This window comes from Arctopsyche grandis, chromosome 4 (assembly GCF_051622035.1).
Source record: "Arctopsyche grandis isolate Sample6627 chromosome 4, ASM5162203v2, whole genome shotgun sequence".
Taxonomy (NCBI): Eukaryota; Metazoa; Arthropoda; class Insecta; order Trichoptera; family Hydropsychidae; genus Arctopsyche; species Arctopsyche grandis.
Window position 1 is genome coordinate 16,414,471 of NC_135358.1, and position 24,579 is coordinate 16,439,049.

The window sequence follows — 24,579 nt, forward strand, 5'->3', positions numbered from 1 at the left end:
ACTAGGTCAATATATTTTCAACACATCATTTATGTGGCAATGTACATAAATTTACATATGTTTATAATTTATTCATAATAAAAAATCGGTTTTTTTTCATGATTGGGAATTTTCGGAATAAAGCCTTGATTAAATAAATAACAATACCTTCAATGTATTTTTTAATGTAAGCCACTCATTCATTGTGAACGATCTACCATTATATATTATACTAGCTGAACCCGGCATGCGTTGCAATGCCACAATTACGCTTGTAATTCCCGTTCCCGTTTCTCGGTGTGTTTCGATAAGTAAGTGTTTCAGTTTCAAATTAATACTTAATAATCAAATAAAATTACAATAATGATAACTTGTTGGAAAAACGCAGGTGGCGAACACGTTTGAAATTATTCAATTGTTTGTTTATTATACCCTAACAATGCAGATGGCGATGTGAAGACATTTTAAATTATTGTGTTGCAATGCCACTCATTCCTGTTTTCCCGTTCCCGTTCCCGTTTTTGGGCGATTTTTTTTACAGAAACCATCGCGGGCATACAAACAACTACTCATGTAAGTTTCATTGCAATCGGCTGAATGGTATAGGAACGCATAGATGACAGACAGTCAGACGAACATTGATTTTTATATACATATATAGATTTTATGCATACACATTTGCATAAATCTAACACGTATTTTTAATATAAAACTCTCCAAATTGTATGTACATACATACATATGTACCAGTGGCATGCCGTGAAATCCTCCCTGTATTTGTCGCACAGCCTTACTTATGTTATGTGTGCACAAACAGGATACAAGGGGACTAGGTGATGTCATACTGAGTCCTCTTGTGTCCTACTCGCGAACACATAAGTAAGGCTGTGTGACAAAAAAAGAAAAGCAGGGAGAATTTCACGGCACGCCACTGCTATGTGCATATGTATCTTTTCTTTAATGTTATAAAATGTAAATTTCAGGAGTAAATTTTTAAGTCGTCTAACCATTAAGATGCACATCAGGATCTTTTAGTCACACATCAGAACAATCACTCATAAAATAAAGTAAAGAAGTACTATGTATGTATGTACGTCAAAAATACGTGCTGTGAATAACAACAATAGTCACCTCAGCCGTCAAAATATTCTCACCGAGAACGAGCCGGTATTGTACGGAGTATTTTAATACACGATTCTCACTCTTATTTTCAATGAGAATGTTTTCCAATTAATTTTTGGTTCGGTGTAAATCTAAACAATGGACTAATACAGATCGATTTATCGTTCTTCCTACGATGCAATTTTATGATGCAACTACGACAGTGTAGTAATGTGCACTATAGTATGTATGCACGCCACAGACGTGCAACATGAACATGAGAACAATTCATTATGATTTTTTTTAAATGCGAAGGTCAATTACTTATGCAATTACATATTGTTATTGAAGATAACACTTAAGAACTTAACGACATGCAGCATTATAGTCTTGTGAATCCATCGAGTTTTATCGATTTCATCGAATTATATACAAGTGAAAAAAGCGTAAAATTGAATAATGGAAACGAAATTGTTTCCGGTTAATTATTATTGCTAGATTCTAATCGATATTTTTAAAAGTTATTACAAAAAAGAAATTGGAAGTCATGCAGGGACTAACACGTGTAATGAGCGATTTTGAGCATTTCTTTTTATTGACGTTCAATATAAAAGAAAGTCATAATTGTACAAAAGTAATATTGATCTTGAATTAGAAAATAGCAAACTTACGTTTCGTTAACCAGCAACGATATCTACGTAAGATTCTGAAACAAAAATTTACAAACATATAATGTATGTATTATAATATAAATATTGACTTAAAAGCTAAAATAAGCGTGGACTTTTTCACACGCAATACAAAACATACAGTATAAAAGTCGACATAAAAATTGCATGTGCAGCTACAATATCTGTAATATTATTACATACATACATATATATGTATGTACATATGTACACTGATCCATCGACGAATAATACGAAGATATTATATAGTGGTAGGAATTCGCACAGGTGTGGATAACCTTGGTGCGACTTCCGCATACAATGAAACGCGAAAAATGGCACAAATTCGAAACGAAAGCAAGAGTCAAGTGGCGATACTGGCGGAAGTTAAATTTCACTTTTTTCTCAAATTCAATTTAAATTCATTTACGTACTTCGACAGCGGATTTTAACCGAGCGAGTAGTATTGCGCAACGCGGCCAACGAACGGGTCCCTTGTGTATCACTTGAGTAGTTCACCAGCCGCTCAATGGATCTAATTTGGTGAGCGGCGATTGAGGAATTGGAGACGAGACTATCGGATCTCGGAGGCCACTCAAGTCGAACAGTTCAGAGCTGATTGTTGGGATAAACATAATTCATAATAATGCCGGTCGCTTATTGCGCATCGTCCATCGGATAATAATGCATACACGTGTTCCATTTGTTCTCTGCTTAAATGATTACGGATTATTTTATTAATGTTAAACTATCTAGCGTTCATAACTTATAATCATTTTCTAGAGAAGTGAATAATTTAAACGTGATGATGCGCTCAATTATATGTTAGTATTATGAAGTATTATGGGGATCTAAGAACGTTGAAGAAACACGTAACATCAAGTTCGTCATTTCAGCAATTTATTTATTTTATTATTATAATTAATACACAAAAAATTAACAAAGAATAACAATGACAAATGAATGACCAATGTGACCTGACAGGTTGCCCCAATGCGCCACACCAGTCTTACAATAAAGCAAGAACAGTAAGAAATTAGCAATCAATTGATATATCCATTAGATAAAACTACATTCAATGTAGAATCACTTTATAGAGGTTTTTCATCCAAAATCCAAATGCCTACAGAAAAATCCGAAGAACTTCAGAACTTTACCGTAAAGTTGTGCAAGAAAACGTGACCACATTGTTCTTAATACTACTATATACATACATTGACCTTTGTTTGTTCCGTTTTAGCAACTTTCACCTGACGATTTTGTCTGCGAGTCGCGTTCATTAGCACTTCTAAAGCTCTAAAACATCATATTGTCAACATACATACATATATAGGTAATATATCCACAAATGTACATACGTACATAGTACATCGCTAGTAGGTACATATGTATGTATCTCAGAATTTGTTTTCATGTCGCAAGAACGAACCCATTAGTAATCCACTTACGGTCTTGTCTCGGCGTGAATGCGAATTTCAGTCACGTTTAATCTGAACTGTACCGTACCTTGCTTTTCTGTTACGAAATATGTAGTAGTTGCTGTTAAATCGTGCATTAATTACGCTTCAAATGATACGCAATGTGTGCTTCAAATCGCATCCGAATCAGTGAAGCGCGTATCTAAATTATCTTGGTCAATGCGTAACGTGTAGAACACACTGCGTGTTACACATGTTGCCTGAATTTTCAACAAAATGTAATTTTTACACCAAAATAAAATATAAATCTGTTGGGATTGGGCGACTGAGATTTGAATGCAATTTATTGAAAGTACTAGTAAGTCAAGGACTACTGTAGCACTTTATCGGCTATAGCAGTTTGAAATTATGCTCTATTGTTACTTAGTTTCATCTGTTTACCTTTTTTTACATACATACATACATATGTATACATAATTTCCTTGATTATGAGTTTTTTTTTCACGATAAATATCTGGTGTCTCACGTTTTACAGTGAGCAAGCCTGTAATGAAGGCAGGGAACTGTCATAGTGATCTACATACATACATATAGGGCCAACTAGGGGGGCGGGCAGCCGGAATAAACTACCAGAGGGGCCCGAAACGGGAAATCCAACTGACCGATATTGATATTTTATATTATAAATGCATGTATTTATTTAATGCTAAATATTTATTATTTTTCGATCCACGTATTCTTTGTGTCCATGTGAAATCTTACCTGTAATATCATACTTTCTTATTCAATTATTTAAAAATATAGCAACTAACATATAGGTGTTTTTCTAATAGTTCTGATAGATTTTTCGCATATTAAAAAAATATATCAATAAGATTTTTTTTAGTTTGCCATAGATTCCAGGGCCCGAGATTCCTCTCGGTGGCCCCGTCTAATTCTGGAAAAATAAATGTCTTTTCATTCTGCGTTCAGATGTTGGTGACCACCTAATTAAATACCTGGATGTTGGGACATCTCCAAGCCTCTTGTTTATATAATTGTGAATATTTAGCAACCAAGAAAAAAAATTCTGCTCAAATCTTTCATATCATTCAATTTTCCTCTAAAGGTTAGCTCATATTTTTGGTTGCGGAAGATTTTGTAAATTTTATATATCATCCAAATTGTAATTGAAACCAGTGGCGTAACTAGAAAAAATTGAATCGCATGTAAAAGTGCCATAAACTCGCAAATTTTAAATGTCCTTCCTAGCCTATAAGTGAATTTGAAAATCCTGTAATCACATATTTTAAAGAAATTTTCTGAACTTTTTCAGGTTAATATTGCAAGTTCGCGAAGTCAGAATATTTTTACACTTACTTTTGACTATTTTCCGTTTGCGTGAATTGATTTTCCTATATTTTTAAATATGTATTAATATTTGGAGGCCCCCCCGAGGACCCTCCCGACCCTAAGGGCGCGCATGCACCGCATACCCGCGCGTCATAGTATAACACTAATGTTTGAAACTGAATAAATTTAACGACTTATCATATTCTTTTGATTATTTATTATTTATGTATTTATTCTATTTCAGTTTATATAAAAGCTAAATTTAGATTAAAAATAATTCTTCTAATTAAAATGAAGAGTGAAAGATTTGAAAAAAATAAGGATTTATACGTTGATTGTCACGCATAGCGATTCACTCAAATTCAACATGATTCTTGATATGTCTGATGCATAATGCAATTAACGTTCTAATTTTAATTAAAAAAAATTTTTTTGAACAATTTTTCACTCGCGTGTGCCAGAAAAGTATCAGACTGTCAAAATGTCGGCTGTGAAAATTTTCGAAAATACTCGTGTTTCCCAAAGTTTTAATGCGTATAAAAAATTGCACCGATAAAATTGTATACAAACCGATTTCTTAAGATCGATTGAAATCATCGTCACGGATGACGAACTCGTATAATTTTATTCCAATTTGTATTCAACAGAGTCGCCTAAATAATTTCGTCACGAGAGTCATCATCGTTGTCGTCATTCGAGTGTACACCGATCTATTGTAAAATCGGTGCCTAGTTGTAATATGTTGTCGGATAACTGTTGATTTAAATGTGGGCGTATTCGTCGAACAACGCCTCATAAACGATAAGTGAATTGCATCTATGTATAATAAATATACCATAATCAAATTTCGCCGCAGGGAAAGTGCATTTATTGTGGTGTGAATTTGAACAAATTAAATGCTAAAATATGTGATAGAAATTGCAAGTTTATTTCTGAGATAAATTAAAAAAAAATGTATCCAAATGAATACATTTTAGTATCATATTTGGTATAGTTAAAAAATGCTATCACGTTTAACCATTGAACCGTTCGATACATACAATCCATATATATTGATATTCGTCAATGTCAACGCATTGTAAGAGATACTGAATTCGAGGTAAGTGCATGTAAATGATCATTGCAAGAATGTGATTATCAGTTAATTCAGCCTTCGCAAACGATGGATAAGTTGATGAAAGCAAAAATACACATTATTTACTTACAAAACTATGAAAGTACATGAGTACCACATGTATGTATATAATATGAAACAAGAACTAAATATCGGTCAAATTGCACATATACGTATTATTTGCCATTGTGTTGTTTACAATTGCAACGAAAGTCAGAGTGACATTTACTAGTAGCAAACAATGCAGTTGCGGTGACAATTCAACGACCAGTTTTAACGAGTTCATAAAGAATGAAAACGTGGGTTTTTCAAATCCAAAATACAATACAGAATAACTTGAGTGAGATAAACTTTTCAAAAAAGAAGCACATGCATGTTCACAAATGCGATAACCAACTTTTGAGTACGTACTTCCTTGTGTTTACTTTATTAAAAAAAATAAATGATATAAATATGTAGAGTAGCAGATGCATTCGATTAACCGAATCGAGTCCGTTAATCGTGTGCGTTTAACAATACAAAGCCACAGTAACCGAGATACTAAGGAGATTACTGGTCCAAGTTTCACCTGGACATATGGTGCATAGTCTGATACTAAGATGCAATTAAAACGGTGGCCTTGAGTGTCGATAATGAGCCGTCAAAGATGACGTATCGAATATCTGGAACGCAACAGTTGTCTAGCGGCCGAAAATTTATAAGGCCGGAAGTCTAATTGGTGCCTAATTAAGTATTAACAGGTGACCGCTGTTATGTGGGTTAATAATGCGCTGGTAAAATAATTTTATTATTTTTTTCGGTTTTTTAAATCCAAATTAGTGTATAAGAAATAATTATGAAATCAAATTAAAGAGAGAAACGTCATTTTGTGAGGATGATTTTTTATGCGCAAACGACTTATGTACTTCATAACACACATTATCGATTTTTACTTTATGTACGTAGTAGTATTACATGCATTTTTGGTTGGATTTCAAGTGCAATCTTGTATATTTTATTACAGATACTACTAGTGGACTGATGCATACTTTTGGTAAAAAATGATTTTTTCAAATCCATGAAGTGAAAAGATCACTCACCTCAAACTAATTATCGATATCGATTGTAGCCGCAGTTTCATTTCGGAAGAGACGCGAACGCGAACTTGAACTACGAACTGTCCAAAATGGCGGCGTTGAAGAAAATTATAAAAACAAAAGAACAAATAAAATATAATAAAACAATACATATTAAATTAATGTCAGTTCGTGTGTCAACAAATAGTATGACGAAATAATCCTTTCATATTAGATTATTTTTTAAACAATATAATATTCAGATTATACGATTATTGTATGCACATTCTCAAAGGAAAAAAAGTGCACACTCTAATGTACTTAGGCCTACTTTAAAGTACATATAATTTTCATAAATAAAACTTTAGAAACAATTGAATAAATATCTGAATATCTGGGGAAAATCGTTTTATCAAAGAAATAATAGTGGTTTATTTTCATATTACATATGTACGAAGTACGTACTGAGAAAGTAATATTTGAATACTGATGAATTCGGGAGTGATGTTTGGTGAATCAATTACATTCAAATATATTCTTTATGATAACCATGAGAGTAATTGAAGCATTTGAGCTTTGGTTCTATCGAAGAATGCTCTGCACCTACTGGATTGAACGAGTGACAAACGACGCTGTATGACGAAAGATGGGTTTTATTGAAAATAATTAAACATATTTCGGGCAACCAGATACATAGCTATTATGCTATCAACTGAAGGGTCATGGATTCAATCCCGGACCTTGTGTTGTTGGCCAGAACTAGGATATATATGACTCCATGTCGATGAATCAGATTTTATTGTTGAAACGGTTCTAAATAACTTGGCAACCTATTCTCATTTGTCACCATTATTTGAATATAATTAATAATGTTATACATTTATATAAAGTACATATGTATGTACAAATTTGACTAAAGGTGTTACCGTGGGGCAAAACACATGATGGCACCATGGTACCATAAATTAAAAAAAATTCCGCCTATTAAGAGGGCTGTACACCCAAAACCTTAATTTTTTGCCGTTCCTTTCTTCGATATATATATATTGAGTAAATGCGACAATATATCAGTATATACATATATTGAGTGAATGCGACAGTTGCGCTTCGACCAGATAATACGTATTTTAAATCGACAAAATCGAGGTTTCGTATTCTCCTATTTTCTCCTCCGAAACTGGACCAATTTAAAAAAAAATATATCATCGGTATGAGAAAGATATTTTCTATGCACCTATGCGCGTATTTTTTTTAAAATCGACCGTTAAATAAGCACACTGGACTCTTTTCGTGGGTGTAAAAAAGAGGCGATTTTATAGATGTTTGGCGGCTCCTAGCTCCTATAAAAAATAATTAATCAAAAAAATAAAAGGTGCATGCCAATGGTGGATATCCAAAGCATATTAAAAAATGATTTCTCTAGTGCCATAATTGAGGAAGGGAGAAGTGTAATACGTTTGTATGGACAAGGCGCTGGTGTCCAGCCCTCTTAAGACCATTATGGAGAGGAAAATTAAGGGACGTCGCAGAGTGGGTCGTAATTGTTTGTCTTCAAAAGTCGGGAACAATTCCAACAAATTGTCCGAAATTGGGAAGAGGCTGATGCCCAAATCGGGCATACCATAAGAAGATATTCTTCATTGTCAATTTACATATATTTTCAAATTATATTACTAATATTTCAACTAAAAAGGGATAATTTAAACAAAATGTGTAATTAAAAATATTTGAAAGCGCTATTCAATTAATTTGAAATTATGTGTTTATATTATGAATTTTAGTTAACTCATATGTATTACTGTTATAAAATCATAAATCACAAACACCAAATGGGCATTTCTGACCCACTGTTGATTTGAGTAGAGAAAAGCGTTGAACAATAATTAACAGCATGCTATTAAAAAAACGGCTTTAGAAAAACTGTAAAACACACGATTCGTGTTAGTACCTGTAGATTGATGAATTAAAAAATTTCTCATTAACGAAACTTGACTCTTTCAGCAGTCACCAGCAGGTGCAGAGCGTACGTTTTTGTTTCGTCGTGATTTTTTTAAATCATTTTCGGTCTCAAAGACTGATTTGGTTGTCGCGATTAGCCCACAATTGATTCAGAATAATAAGAAGTGGGTTAGCACCATTATGTTTAGTTTTATGATCCGCTATATACGAAGTTTCCGTAACCATATGTAGTGCACATTCATCGTTAATTAACTTTGCGCGAGCATCTCTTTTGAAAAACAGCAGGCAGTATGACACGACCCACAAGCTCTCTATTATGTTCTGTTTTTTTTTTCAATGTTTAACTATAGTATGTGCTTATTGCAATCAGACGAAATGACACGACTTCATCGTAGTAGCGTCCAGTCTGTATCGAAAATTTCGTACGAAATGTAGGTCGCACGTTTTGGACCTACAATTCCGTATAAGCAAAGCGTTGAAGCAACTGGTTACTTCTTATGTGACGTAAACAATCCTATTAAAGGACGTTGATGTTCATGACCAGATTGCTTAGTCTGGAAATGGATTGCTCTTAGTTGATATTTTTGAGTGGGTATAGCTCGATATTGATACGTAGTAATGACTCATTATCGAGATAAATATATCTTCAAAAGTGTATACATACATGTGTACTTATACATATGTAGATATGTATTATATATCGAATAAGTGTGATGTTTGCCACATTGGGTCGATGTTCTGGTTTGAACTAAATTGACCACATAACCACAGTGCCATGTTGAGATAGAGTTTCCAGGCCACACATTTACATTATTATTTTTTATATACGTATGTATGTACATGTACATTATCAATTTAATATTTAACTTATTTTAAAGTTATTTAAAGCTTTACCTCCTCCATCCTTAATATACATACACAGTTGAACGGTTATTGAGAAGTGCTAATTTCCCATTAAAAAACCTGAAATGGTGATATGTTACAGTCCAAGTGTTCACTCCGGTGCGTTCATGAACATACTAGTTTATTCATAAACGAACTATAGGTTTTAGTTTGTGTTAGTGTCACCAGGAGTCGCATGAAACTTTTAGCTGTCAAAAGTTTGGAGCTGTCGACACCTTTGAGATATTGAAACGTCAAGTATTTGAAATGGGAAATCCCATTTCGGCTAATGTTAATAGCATTGCAACCCAGGGTAAGCATGAATATGTACCTACATACATACATATGTACATAGAGCATGGGACAATCGACATAATACATGAACGAACTAGTTCGTTTGTCAATTTTTGCTTTTGTGTACAGTATTACTGGTCAGATTGGTGTGTGTATGTACAGACTAATATGTTCATGAATGAGTCAAATGTATGTACACTTGAACTGTAACATATGTACATATATAACTTAAATACGATTATTTTGCAGGTGTCTAATTTTGGGTAGATTTCACAGTAAAGTAATACACGGATGAAAGCTTAAGTCGGCCAATCTATCTTTATTCATAACATGCAAGCAAACAAACAACCAAATTTCACAACAAGAAAAAAAGCTTTACAAATACAAGTGCAAGTAAATGAATAGTCTCTTGATAGGTTGCTTACTCTATGTTTATTTTATACCGCTTTTGATAAAATGTTAATACTTAAAATTTGAAGCACGAACGTACACATTAGAATGCCAAAGCAGTACTTTGGAATACATTAATTTTTTTGTACAGTTTCCTAGAAGGAGAACGGTTCGACGTTCAAGTGCTAATACCGCGAAAATCACAAACAGATACATCTGCATTGCGAGTTTTTTTTATACGACCTTGTAGACAAAATTGAAAATCTTCGACGAAACGCGTCAATGTGAAGAAGCATACATATTTGAACAACGGTGGTTAAAGTGTTTAGAAGGTGTATCTTTTGGTATGAATGAAAATTACGGATACGTAGGAGTCTATCTACATACTTTAGTATAATATAATGGAATCATCAAGGTGGATAAGTTTTGTGGCCCCGAGGTGCTGCTGATGATTATTTATCTGTCAAATGGCTTCGATCTGCAGCAGAGCCATAGTCGGCCTTGCTGGACGATGGTAAAACCCGTTCACCACCATGGTAGATACCTGTCGGACCCCAAAGGTCCATGGGGCAGTTTGTTGACCCAACTAACTCGTCCTCAATTTCTGGCGAGTGGCCTTCCTCATTATTACTCATTAGAATTAGATGCGACATATTATGTATTCGCCTGTATTATCGTGAATTTTAATTAGCTTCTACACTTACATAGGTATCAACTATTGAAGTTACATAAGATTCCGACAAAAAACTATCAAATTTTCCAGTGTGGAATAAATGTACGTATTTGTCATCAGCATTCAATAATAATAATAATATAGGAAAAAGCTTATTATAATATTAAACATAGTGGGTATCAATACTGTTTGAAAGTAGGCGTTCAAATTGACAAGAAGTACCTATGTTTTAGGTATCAACATTGACACAATTGTTTCGGCGTAAGAGAAAGTTTCGATTAGTACTCAAATGATGTATGAGAAATTGCCAAATCAATACATCATTAGATCTATGATTAACCGTGAGAACGACGACGAAATTGATGATGATGATGATGCTGCAAAACTATTGAGCAAAGGTAATATTATTTAATCTCTTACAAAAACAGCCCAAAAATATTCAGTGAAGAAGAAATTTACAGTTGTTTTGTGGAAGCATTTTTTCTTTCTATTGTGGTATTTTATGTTAATATGAAGAGTAATATTTCAAATGATTTCCATTGATTACTTCTTTCCATTTATTTTTAATTTTCATTATGGATTTTTTTTATTTTATTTAACATGGGTTTATATATTCGAGTTTTCAACCACACTTTTTATGACAGATTAAAAATAGCCCATTGTTTTATTGGACGTATTAAATCCAAATATTAAACTAATCGTGACGACTATAATGTCAAGAGTAAATTTTTCTACCATAATAATCCCAATTAGCTTCGAATTGCGGCAATTATTATATTTAGGTTTCTGTTCCATTTTAATTTTATTGCGAATCAAAATATATTATTTTGAATATACATATGCTTTAATACCATTTTTAGATTTCCTATCAATTGATTAATAACAGCTAATTAGTACCCGTTATTATTGGATTGCAAGCGAATGATAGGCAAGATGCAAATGGATGGGCGTTGACTTCCAAGTAAGTGTCTCGTAGTAAGAGTACGCGCTTTCTCTCAGATACGGCGAGCTAATTGTACAATTTTGATTTATCCGAGTGCGTAATAACCGAGGAAAACGGACGTGGGGTCTTCGGAAAAACGTCATCAAAACGCGCGTAGGAATCCGAGTGAAAGTGCTCTACGAAGCCGGAAACGCTCGTTTTAAAACCTCGTGGACTATCGGGTAAATATAGATAGTATTTATTACACGCAAGTAATTTAATTTGCGAGTTCAACGAAACCATACAATACTGACCTTGTCAACGCATATATGTATTTATATCGTTATACGTGGTCTAAAATCAGTTGATGAACCCGACTATACGAAAATTCAAGGTGGTGTCGACGATCGATACTTGGCGTAAACGACACTAATCTAAGTCAAGTTCACCAATTCAAATTAGAGGTACGGTACACAGAGTCAATATAATTTTATTTATCATTTTTTTTAAATTGCGTAGGTATAATTTGAATAAGTGTTGTCTCTTTTATAAATATTTTAGAAATCCATCAACAAATTTTCCGTCTAATTGTTTGTAGAGCTTACCGGATCTCATCAAAATAAATGGAATATAAATTAAATATGAAATTTAATATTCATAAACCTGTAGTTTTAATAATCACTATTAAACCAAATGTTGTCTACTTGCTCTTCCGAAAAATTCTCTGTGTTTCGATTACTTTTATGGTAAGAACACGCTTAAAAGTACGGTACGGCACCTACGCCTGACTCCAGCTGTGTTAGACCCGTCTTCATGTCATGCTAATTTGTACGATCCTCTTATATTAATTCAACAAGTCTCTCCTACATTTATTCAAATATAGGAATCACCGTTATCGATCACTGTCAAACCTATGCCAATACAAGGATAAAATATCACCAAAAAAAAAATACTGATGGTGAGTTTTGGCCTTTATTGCCGTAGCATTTATCAGGCGTGCTGGCGGTTTTTTTTACATGTGCAATGTGCAAAACTATCTTAAAAGAAACGCGTGCCGCGTACCATTCTGTTTGTAATACACCTTTACATATTATGAATTTTAAACCAACATGCATACAGAATATTATAATAGGTCAGGAATGACCAGCACATTCCAGTATAAAATAAGAATAAAAAGATCGCCATACATACTAAATAGCGGAATTCGAAGATTGTGTAAGCTTATCGTTCCATGTTAACATTTACGTTTAATAAACACGTTTCTGCATGAATCGAATTTTATAATTTGGTGATTTAGTAGCACTTAATTTAAGTGCGATTGATAGAATAAAGGTGCGGACATAAAGAATGGTACGCGGCACGTGTTTTTTTTAAGGATATTTTTGCAAATATAAAAAATGCTAGAACACTGTGATATTGCATCTTTCAATTGACGTAGGTTTGACAATGATCGTTAACGGTTATTCCCAAATTTGAAGAAATGTGGGAGAGACTTATTGAAATAATAAGATCGTACGAATTAGCAATGACATGAAGATTCGCCCATCACAGTTGGAAACCACGAGCACATCCCATACCATACTTTTGAAGAATTTAAAAAATTCTCATCTTATTATATAAGTACATATTTTTAATCACACTATACACAGTTATGATAATTTTTAATGTAGGATAAGCGCTGGACCATCGATAAGTTCATATCGGAAAAGTTTTCTGGTCAAAATTATTGATTTCCGATGAACCAGAGACTCAAGTTCTTCAACTAATAATCTTGTAAAAATAGTGTCAGACCAAAACGCGAAATAAAACTAAAAAATGAATCTACAGATTTAATTAATTTCGTAAAACCTTTTAATGTATATTTATATGTATGTATGTTTCGTTTGATTCTCATATGTACATACATATGTATGCATGTACCTAGATATTAGGTCATATGTATATGTACATAGTTTCGATAGTGAACCCATCAATATCGATCCAACTGTGAATACGTAACAATGACCAGTATTGAACTGACCTTTACCTTCACAATTGACCAATCGTTCTATGTGTCATCAAATATTCGACCGATTTTTTATAAATATAAAAAAATTGAAGGTTCGTGCCTCAAAGTTGAAGGTTTGAGTCATTGAAACCTCACTTGAACAAAGAAGTGAAGGCGAATCAATATTACAAAAGGCAAATATTAAACGTTCCAATTTGCGAGCCGATTTCAATTATTTATTTAAGACTTTAAGAGCTCAATTTGAAAGTAAATGCGCTTTTTCTAGCGTGAAAATCAGGTAATTCAATGAAAGTTCTCAATGCAAATACAGCGAATTGCAAAAAAAGCAATAGATGAAATCGGTGTTCTAATTTTCAAATTGTTCTACTTATTTATTGTACATATGTACATTTAGAATTCACTTGACGCACTCTCGATTTTTAATCTCAAAAACATTTGAATAGAATCTCCATTATAAAAATCTCAATCTACAACGTAGTACCAAAATATACAGATAGTATTTACGGATCAGAGTTCAATATAATAATATTTTGGTTTGCATAAACATTGCAATTGTAGGTCACAGCACACTGACATAGTACGTATTTGAATTTACGTGTTAACTCGCACGATCCCGAATAGGGCCTGAGCCATTTATTGTTATCGCCGCTCATTATTATCGATGATAAACGGTGACAACAAAGTGCATAAACGTTTATCTATCGGTTAATTGAGTCGCTCGGTCGTAATAAGTGTAATGTACATCTTTCCAGCTGATATACATATGTAACAGACGGATCTTGTACGGAAACGTGCCGAAGCTTGTTGTGTCGATAATATTTAAACAAACATCGAAAGCAAGTACGGTTTTCTCCCGATCTCTAAGTATCGGTGGATCTAGATCAAGTTGATCAACAAATAGTGCCTTATAAAGAGATGGTAACGAACGCAGTAGGAACCACATTAGAAGAACATCTTCAACACGGCGAATAAAACGGTTTTCAGAAGTTATGTCTTAATTTAAATATGTGCTATTAGAAATAGGTCATAGGGTACAAAAATTTGTCAGAAAATTAGAAAATGTTGTTTGAGTTTATTTGTGAGTTTGCATATATTACAGTCCAAGTGTTTACTCTGGTTCGATCGTCAACATACTGGTTTGTTCATACACGAACTCTTGGTTTCATTTTTGGAGCTGATAATCATAAATAAAGCCCGGACCCTGAGGGGGCCGTTTATTGTTAAAATTTTGTAAATGCATTGTTAAAGGTTTGCCGAAACTTTTTTACAAAGCATTTACAACAATTGAACAATAAATGGCACGCTTCCGGTCCTACCTCTAATCATAAACTATATTCGAATAGACTCACCAGGTTTCCCACGAAACTTTTAGCTGTCAAAAATTTGGAGCTGTCAAAACCTTTGAAATGTTGAAATGCCAAGTGTTTGAAATAGGAAATCCTATGGAAACCGCTTTACAATATTGCATTAATTCCTATTTCCGCTAATATCCATAATTAGAGAGCGGCGCGGAAATGCGCCAGCACAGAAAAAAATGTTAACCTTTTTGTAAATAGAAATTGACAAAAGGATCCCGTTTCGGCGCATTCGTCCGCCGAATACTGTTCATAATATTGCAAACCAGAGTAAGAATCAGGCCCGGCCCGAGGGTATATGGCGCCCTTAGGCAAATTGGTTTCAGCGCCCCCCCCCCCCCTTAAATTTTGAAACAATAAATTTCATGAAAGTTCTTGAAATTTTGTTGAAGAAAAATTATAAAAACAGAAAAAAAAAATTAATTTTTATTCAAAATAGGCACGTTTTACGTATAAAAATGAATAAAATACGGGTAACTATGAATAAATTTTGTAATGAAGACATTAATTTATATTCAACAATGAATTGAAGAATTTTATAGAGTGACATTTCTTCTTTCGAATATAATCTCGGTTAAGATATTTAATTTCGTGAAGCAAATCCATCCCTGATATTTATTTTATTTTATTTTTTAATTTTAAAGTTTGGACCATTGTAGCATTGCAGGAATTCCTTATGCGCCACAATGGTCAAATATATGTATATATACATACATATGTATGTTTCAGCGGTATTTTATATAAAATACAATTCCAAATTACTATTTGTACCGATGACAGTTTGCTGTGTTACAAATTTTATTCACGAGTCGTTGATATTTGAAAGTCAACTTCATGCGTTCCTCTTAAATTATAATATTTTACAATCAGTACTGTTACTTCGAGTAGAAAAATTAAGTTGAATATAGAATGTTTTATAAGTTCAAAGAAAGCCAAATTATTTATTTTTTCAATTTAATAGCGCCCCTTGTCTATGGCGTCTTAGGCACCTGCCTAGTCTGCTGCACCTTTGAGCCGACCCTGGTAAGAATACATATGTATGTATATAGAGGATGGGGCAAACGATTGAGAATACTTAAATTTATACCTAATAGTGTGTGCATGAACAAACTAGTTCGGTTGACAATTTGTTATTTTGTATACACTAAAACTAGCCTGATTGCTTCGTATATAGTATGTTCATAAATTAACGAAATGAATACTTCCAGACTGTAGCACCTATAAATATACATTCATGTAACAGTTCGGAGTGTTTTCATGAATTAATCCTGATTGACCATTTTCATTTAGAATTTGACAATCTTCATCTGACTTTACGTTGCAACAGTTCTTTGTATATAAAATTCGTATCATCAAATTATTGCTCTTTCCCGAATTTTTATTCTGTGTTTTTAAGAATGCAGCATACTTTTAAAAGTTTTACAAAAATTTCTCTTCACGAAAAATTGACTATGTATGTACATATGTATAATTAAGTATGTACATTAAAATGTATACATATAGGTATATTAAATACGCACTATTAACCTACATACATATGTATATGTATGTACATATTAATGCAGTGCAGTCACCCTAATTTCGGAACAAAGGGTTTCCAAAATTATTTTTTATTATTTTTTTATTATATTATATTACAGCGCTTATATAATTTTTTTTGTAAAATAATATTTCGAAATGTTTAATGAAATTATTTGAATTTAATTTTAATTTTTGGATATTTTTCAAGTATTCGCAGTCTTTCGTAGTTTTTTAAGGAAGAAGCTTACTCCCTCGCTTTGGACAGGAAGCTGTAAGGCATTTTTAACAAATATTACGGAAATTTTATAATTGGAACAGCGAGTTTCTGGAAAATTTATTTTTATAAAAACTGCGACGGTTTAGTCGTATTTAAACTTTGTAGCAATAAAGTCTGTATACATTTCAAAACATATATCGTTGAGCTGAATATTTACTTTTAACTTTGGTCCTTCCGAGTTAAATATTCAGGTTTACGAAAATGAACACATATTTATGTACATACATATTGTAAATAAATAACATAGGAGTTCACATTCATAAAAATCGAACTATTCGTTGAGGAGTTTATGTCTACGTTCATTATAGTCTGCGAGAATCCGTTGATCACGCGTTCATTCATCTTAACACTCTGATTCGCTAGAGCGGCCAACTCTCATCTGACGCATTACAGCGTTTTGATTTAAATGAAAAGAATAATAAATGATACAAAAACGGGTTTTTATGATCTCGAGTCTCGCCGCTTCGGTGATCAGCTGCTTAGTGTGATCGAAGTCGAATTTGCATATAAACACTACCTATTATATTTTTGCGAACGAACAATTTCAAATTCCTCCACTGGGTTATATGTAGTGTTAGGTTAGTTTATATTGGCTAGATTCGGCTTAAACGCTACCGCAATTCGTATGATTAGTAGTGATGTCATTAATTATACACGTATCTTTACATTACGAAATATCCTTTTTAAGAACAGGTAGAAGCAAAAATAGCATTAGGCATTAATATTTGCATTCGAATACCTGAGAATATTATTATATAAATAACGTCGTTGAGGAAAATCCAAATGTTGAGGAAAAACGTAAGGCATTTTCAAAATAAAGCTATAAATATGAATTCATAGAATGATTGATTTAGTAAAAATGTACAACAAACAGTATAGAAAGTTATTGTGTTTCGGGAAATTTCGCGAGATTTAATTATCCATGTCTTTGTATGCTTCGAACATCGATATCCCTGAGTTTCACGAATATTTTAATAAATTAAAACGGTCAAGATCATATTGATCAGAGAGTGATGTGCAGGTACAGGAGCATTCACCTGTACAGTCATAAACCGTATCGTTTACGGAAGAGAATTCAAGAATTACTCACTGTAACTATACATATAATATAATCAACAATTCAACAGGTATACCTAAGCTTCAAGCATTACAATTCCAAAACAATGATTGAAATATCCCGTTTAAAAAAAACAATACTAAATTTTTCTAGCAGTATACATTCACATTACAAAGACATTCGATAAAATATGAATGAGTGTGAAAAAAATTTATATGACTCAAACATACATACCATTCTACTGTACGTAGGATAATTTGACCTTTGCAAATATTAAATATGCATGTGAAATATAAACGATAAGAGCACTTAGCCACAACACAACCTATAGCACACTCGATATTTTCGTCAATGTTGTAAAAATGCACATGCCGAATTGTGACAAATCAGCAAAACATCATCAGTGATAGAAACAATGACGAAGATGTGAACAAATACTGCATGCGTTCAAAATATTGACGGTTTTTTATTATTATAATTTTTTTGGGCATTGCGATAAGAACCACATTCCGAAAGTTGCTTTTTGTAGCACGTCAGAGATAAACAAACCAATATAAATACATATACTAGATGTAATAATTATTTACAAAATCTAAAACAAAAATATAGTATAAAAATTATCGGGCACATTTCGATTCAATGTTTTAAATTGCGTTTCACTTGTACCAGTTTTGTATTGTAATTTTTTATGTAACTTGTAATTGAATATAATTTCCTGTTTGACTAGCTCGAGTGTGAATTGAATTCAGCCAAATTTTGCATGAAAATAAAATCGTACATAATATATTAAGCCTCATATTTTATTGCATCGACATGTAAAAAATATTGTACAAATAAAAAATCTGTGAATTATTATAGTATGCACAATTTTTAACTATCAGCATATTACTATGTATATACATATGTATGTAGTTTGATTTCTGACAGATTTATGTAAATAAAATCATCTAAATTTAATTAAAATATTTTCTACATTTACATTTCACTAAGCTTCCCCGCTGAAAAGGCAATTCAAAGTTAATCTACATTCTAAAATAAAACTTATTTGACTATTTCATATCGAAAATATATGTAAATAAAATCATCTAAATTTAATTAAAATATTTTCTACATTTACATTTCACTAAGCTTCCCCGCTGAAAAGGCAATTCAAAGTTAATCTACATTCTAAAATAAAACTTATTTGACTATTTCATATCGAAAATATATGTATATAATTTTCCATCAATATGTTTCAGGCTAAAAAATATATTATATTTTGAGTACGTTCATTCTATTGAATTAATTTTAGAATATTCAAGATTAATTTATTTATTTTATTTATTTAAAAGCTTTGGACCATTGTGGCATTACAGGAAGAACTTAATGCGCCACAATGGCCTAGATAATAAAACAAGAGAGGGAGAAAAACGAAAAATAAATAGATAGAACAAAATGCAAAAGCAAAAAATAAGATAAAAAAAAATACAGTAAAGTAATAAAATAGCGGATAAATGAAAATTTAAATGAGCAATAAAATACAAAGATAATTTAATAAGTAGTCTTGCAAATGCAGCCTGTTCCGATAAATAAGAACAAGCTACAAATACAAAACATCTCTGCGAGGCCCAAATGGAAGAGAGTAGATTAAAATTCCACTCATACATCACATTCAAATTAAGAAATTCATCTAAATATGTTAAGATATTTGATGGCATTCAACTAGATATTAAAAAAACGATTATAAAATACGTTTTTACTACCTACCCGAAGATGCGTTTGACATAATAACTGCACATCAATTTCGTCGATTGTGCAATAGGCAGGCAACAAATTTAATGACAGTGGAATAGCACAACGTATAAAACTTACCGAAATCCGAACAGTCGTCGTCACGCACGAGCTCTCACCAAATCAGCAAAAATACTGTTTACAGCCAAAATACGATGGGTATTTGTATAATATAATTTGATATATTCACGTGGATGTGTAGTTTTCAAACACTCTGTACTGTAACACTCCGATTCGCCGCACCAAATAAACACGACTATTACTTTTGCTGAATTAATCTGCAGTATTAAAAGTATGGAGACGTATGTTCAGAACAGGAGAACGCGACTGACCGATTCGGCAATCAGTCGAATACTGATCGGAGAGCGGTAAGTGAAGTGAAATTCAGTAGAGCACGTGGCGTCGTGTGTTGCTTGGCAACCAACACTGACAGCTGTCAAGAGTGGAAAATGCGCGAAAACTCTCTACAGTTGCTGAACGCGGATGAAAATCCAAAAAAAAAATCTGCATGTCATTGAAACCATATTATGTGCTACTCGTGTCATTTGTACTCGAATTTCGAATTTAATATTACATTATTATACGTATGTATGTTTTAGTAAAAGCATTCTCTGTTTTAATATAAACTTTAATATAGTCTCTTTGGGAAAATACGATTTTTCTTTGACATATTTTATTTGTTGCACTAAGTTTACTTGAATGTATGATATGTGTTATGATAATATAATCGTATTCGTGTTGAAGAAAGGGGTTGACATGCTTTCTTTTTCTTTCACGTTGAAGTGCCATTCGACTTTTGATTTGATTTTAATGCTTATTAGAGGCGACATGATTTCACTCAAAGTCTATCCGGTTTTCTTGTGAAATTAATTAAGATTTTTAAATTTGAAGCTATCGGAAAATGACAAAAAGCATATATTATGTAGTTATATTTTGCATTTTTCAAAATTGGATTAAAATGTAAAGAGTACATATATATATGTATGTGACAGCGATAGCATATTTCAAGTGAAAATATATTTTCACTGGTATAAATATATTTTCACCAATTCAAGCAGTGAAAATGTATCAAACAATGAATTTACAACGTACTACCAACCCTAACAACCTGATATTAAATGAATTAAACCAACCCTAACTTAACCTAACCTAACCTTTAAATAATACCAACCCTAACAACATAATCTTAAATGAATAAAACCAACCCTGAAAATCTAACTGGTTATGATTTCACTGAAACGTTAATGAAAATATATTTTCACAGTTGTTATAATTTCACTGTGACACATATTAGAGATTCCAAAAATACCGAAATTTATGACCAAAAAAATCCCCTACCGGTAGTACAGGTATTGATTTATTTTAGCAATGACTGCAATACAATTTAATTTATTACCAATAAATATGAATTTATTATTTGTTGCTTAATCATTAATTATTTAAATTTATTAGCAATTAATTATAAAATAATGTGTTGAGTCCTTTGACAATGCGTGAATAGCCGATCAGCGAGTGTCAAAGTGAATAAATCTTTACGCGTTCCTTGCTTTAATTTTTTTTTTATGCAAGGGATGGTTTTAGACCCAGGCCACACCATGAAACTTTGTCAGCCGACAAGTTGCACGACTAGAAAAAATGTATGGAAATGTGAGCGACAAAGAAGTTGACGGGTGTAGCATGTCCCACCTAACTGCATACATTGGTCTGGTCGCCTTCAACCAAGTCGCTCGCAAGTCGCACGGTGTGGCCCGGTTCTAAGAGGTTTTAAATGTTATGTATATTATACTATTTGTTTTTTTATTAAATTTATTATTTGAATCGAAAAAAATATATATTTAACGACCGACCAATCACAAACGTCTGTGACCAATCCAGCTAATCAGAAACGACTTTGACGACAGCCAATCAGAAACGAATTACAGATGCCGTTTCGGTTTTATATATAAGATTATATAACCTTTTGACATAATACATAGGAAGGCGCCGGTACTCATTGCTTGCAGTCAGTTATAAATCAATATTATTAGTATTCGGAAAAGGATATTTGTATTTAGTGTATTTATATTTGTAAAGTGTATTTATGATATACATATTTAGCGGCTCCTTGAATAGCAGATCAAAACGGATGATGAGTGTTGGATCATTATTGGACTAATTCATACAAACTAGCCAATACAACGTTTTCTTCTAAATTCAAAACAATTCGACTAACATAAAATTGGAATTATTATATTTCGGTACTACCGGCAGTCTATTTTGTAGCAAATGTACTATTTTAACTGAACTGGTGGTACCGATATTGCGATCCCTAATACGTATATTGATCACGAATGGTTTTAATGTGAATTTATAATATTGAAATTGAATCTGTTTACAAATGAATGCGTTTTCAAAACATTGCAACGAATCGCGGTGAAAATTTTCCATTAGATATGTTGGAAGTGTCATATTACCCAATATATTGTCAATTTTCCGCTTGCCGATCAGTAATTTACAAAACGGTGAATTGACTGCGGTTACAGTATTTTTTTTTACACTCTATATACACATTACTGTGGTAGATACTATGTATATATTAATTAAAAAATTCCCCGTTTAACATTCGGATAACCGCATGACCTATTTTTGGAAATTGCATTTCTATAATTATTACGGAAAATTATTAACATAACAAGTAGCAGAGAAATAGAGCTTTCTTCTACAGAGAATAGGTGTCGTTTTTATCGGTTTTGATAATAGATATGCACATTGAACGTATGTATGTATATCATATTGTTACATACACTATCTTTTAAACCTGGTAAATCCAGTTTTGATCAAAAGCAATATATGTATTTATCATTTAAAAACTATTCTAAATCCAACTGTGTTAAATTTGAAAACCATAATTGTAAAAATAGGGTTAAAAAGCTCGACAAAAATGATACATATGTATACTACCTATCTAATATACAATTTCGAAAGAGACTTTGTATGTAAATATTGTTGGTTGGAAAATGGTTCGGAACTTCGAAAACACGTCAAAATTTCTATGGCGACATGGGAAGGGGGGACGGGGGGGGGGCGCCGGATTCTTATTTAATATAAATTACATGTAATACATATATATTTATATATATAATTTCGAAAGAGACTTTTTAAGTTTGTAAGTATAGTTGGTTGGAAATCGAAAACAAGTCAGTTTCTATGACGATTCGTTTGGTTGAATATATATTTTTTTCGATTCAAATAAATTTAATAAAAAAACAAATGAATATTTACTATTATATTCGCCATGTTTAAGCTGTTTATATTACAAATACTGAGCGAAGCCGGGTAAAACAACTAGTACGATATAAAGGTCGATAAAACATCTTTCATTCTCCTATGAAGAAAATGTAATTTTAAATTTACGAAATATATATCTATAAATTGTACCGATATGTATATGTATGTATTAGTGTGGAAAACAAATTTTCACTATCACACTTTTTTTGTTTTTTTCCTCAAACAAACAAATATATTTGTGCAACAATCATTGATGGTATTATGTAAATATTGAGAGACAAATGAAACAATTTCACGCTAATCCGGGAAATGGAGTAAAACGTCGATTTGGACACTTAGAATTTTTTATCAATAAACGAAAGTTTCAACACATATTTTTGTAAGGCCTGTATTTAAATTGTCAGTTACTAAATCCCCTTTTCGATCAGGAAATTAAATAAGTTGTCAGTTTAATCCATCCGATGTATGAATACACTTAGATAAATCGCATATGCTCTCCTTTTCACCCCATTTCGAGCAATAAATAGCATTTTATTGTATCACGATCACGTAAAATGTTTATACGAAATTCTATTCGTCAAGAGGCGGTGAAAGAGATACCATGTACGTTTTACCTAAGTGTCTTCCTATAGCGGGTGGATTATAATTTTTTGATCCTCAACTCACCTTTCACAACCATATCATGACAGTCGCTGACGTTTCCTTTCGTCGACATGGATTTGTCTTGAGATATGCTAGGTTATTCTCCAACCCTTTGTCTTCTCGCTTGTTTTTCAATTCGCTTGTGAGAAGTAAGCTAGAGTATAATGCGATTGTGTGGAATCCGCATGAAGCAAATTACTCTCTGATGATTGAGAAAATGCAAAAAGCATTTCTTCGTTTCCTATATAGGAAATAATATGGGTATTACCCATATCTCTACCCTACTCCTTTCCTTTAGGGCATGCTTGGGTATAATTCCCTTGAACTTCGGAGGAACTTCTCACTAATTCGTTTCGTTCTCCAGCTCCTTCGTGGTAATACGTCATGCCCGTTGTTGCTGGAGCATTTGGGACTTTGTCCCTAATAACAATGTGCGTGGTAGACATCATCATTTGATGGCTGTACCTCCTGCTCACACAGTGCTTTTTCGAATGGCTCCTATTCCAAGAGCTATTCGACTTCTTAATGAAATCGTTGCTGCCGAGACTGAATGTGATATTTTCCACCTTAGTTATAGATATTTCTCTAACCCATTTATCTGGTAGTCTACGCTCATCATTGTTTTCATAATTGATAGTGATTTATGAGTGGAATTTTGATTAACTCTCTTCCATTTGGGCCTCACAGGGATGATTTGTATTTGCAGTTGGTTCTTATTTATTGAAACTGGCTGTAGGTACAAGGCATTCCTAATGTTATATTTTATATTTGATATTTTTACGTATCTGCTATTATAATTGCTATTGTTTTTTGTGATTATGTATAAATGTATTTTAGTCTGTGTATATACATATGTGTATATTTATTTTTCATTGTCTTTTTCTTTCATAAGACA

At 32.6% G+C, this 24,579-nt stretch overlaps 1 protein-coding gene across 1 annotated transcript in view; it reads right to left on the reverse strand.

The window, feature by feature from the left end:
• LOC143910989 (uncharacterized) overlaps positions 1-20,203 on the reverse strand; it is a 54,596-nt gene extending 34,393 nt beyond the window's left edge. The window contains exons 1-2 of the mRNA XM_077429656.1: positions 19,857-20,203; positions 1,752-1,786 (exon numbers count right to left, since the gene is read on the reverse strand). The gene's annotated coding sequence lies outside the window, so the exon portion shown is untranslated. The remainder of the gene's footprint in view (positions 1-1,751; positions 1,787-19,856) is intronic.
• Between the last annotated feature and the right edge of the window lie 4,376 nt (positions 20,204-24,579).